Here is a 1514-nt window from a genome sequence, read left to right on the forward strand (position 1 = left end):
GGTTTCAAAAACCCAAATTATATGAACGCCAGTTTTTTTCTTTTTGAATAATTAGGTCTCTTCTAACAATTCAAGGGTGAGTGATAATCGAACTCAGAAACTGGGACAATAAGAGATTAAATCATTTTCCTCTGCGACAACAAGAGATTAAATAATTTTCCACTTCTCCTCATCGCGTTCATATAACATTGTCAGAATTTGTGCTATGTATTCAAATCATATAACATTGTCAAAATTTACAACAGACTATAATGAATTATATAATTTATTATAGATATCTATTCTGAACCTAAATTTTCTTTTTTTGAACTCAAAAATTTTGTTATCTAAACCTAAATTTAATTTGCAGAACATAATATACAGTTCTCCGGTAAAAAAATTTCTTAAAAGAACACATGTTTAGCTTCCTTGAAGTGAAACCATGCCTTTAATGCAACAATTTTGTGTCCAAGGTGCAAATTATATTACCGATAGCACTATACAACCATTGCAACAGCATTACCGGTAACCTTGTAAGATGTACGAGTGACTACACAAATGACTTTTGATAGTGCCCTTTGGAACTATCATATGTTAAAAATAGAAGACGTACTAGAATGATAACTGTAGAATAAACATGATGAAAATTTGATATGTACAATACCGAAATGCTCTCTAGGACTATATTGTATTATCTTCTAATTTCTCTAAGAAAACAAATTACATGCTACAAATAAATAAGCAAAGTACAGGGTACGTGATACTAAACTGCTGCTACAAACTAGGAACTATATCAGCCACTTCCCAGACTATTTCAACTACTAAATAAACTTCACTACCTCCTATAGTCTCTCCACTAAGAGGTTGACTACTTCATGCTGCTATATCTGATACAACAACAATTATTATTTTCAAACACTAAACATAAACAAAAATATAGGCCCGTCAACTTAACCAAAGCCCAAACAGTTTAGATTAGAATCTAACAATCACCTCCTTAATCTAAATTGTTTTAAGCTAAGCTTATTTCTTCTATGTCCATCTGGCAATCACTTATTTTCCCATCTGACAATCAGCCCGTATGGCTTTCATTTGTCTGTCTGACACGTCATTTATTTTCCCGTCTGGCACTACAAACTTGCCCGTCTGGCACCTTAAGTTTCACAATATCAGAAGCCCGTTTGGCTTTCTTCTTCATCACTTCTTGTGAGTTAGACCACAATCCTCCAGACCAGTCCGCCAACCTCACCCTTGTGCCCATGCAATACCATTAACATTGAACTCATCTTCCCATTTTTCTCTGCTATATTCTGTCCAGTCTATACATACACAGGTAATATATATGTATACTCATATGGACAACCAGCACCATCATTCTATCTTCCGTGATTTCTTCTTTCTCGGTTGATTGCTGTAAGTCATATGTCATAGGCCTATTTGTATATTCGAGGATGTAACTCAACTCAAATAAGAATGTAATAAGTAAATAGTGGATCTACCGTCAGAGAGATCTCGCAAAGTAATATCTGTCAAAG

This window comes from Apium graveolens, chromosome 9 (genome assembly GCF_009905375.1).
Source record: "Apium graveolens cultivar Ventura chromosome 9, ASM990537v1, whole genome shotgun sequence".
In the NCBI taxonomy this organism is placed as follows: Eukaryota; Viridiplantae; Streptophyta; class Magnoliopsida; order Apiales; family Apiaceae; genus Apium; species Apium graveolens.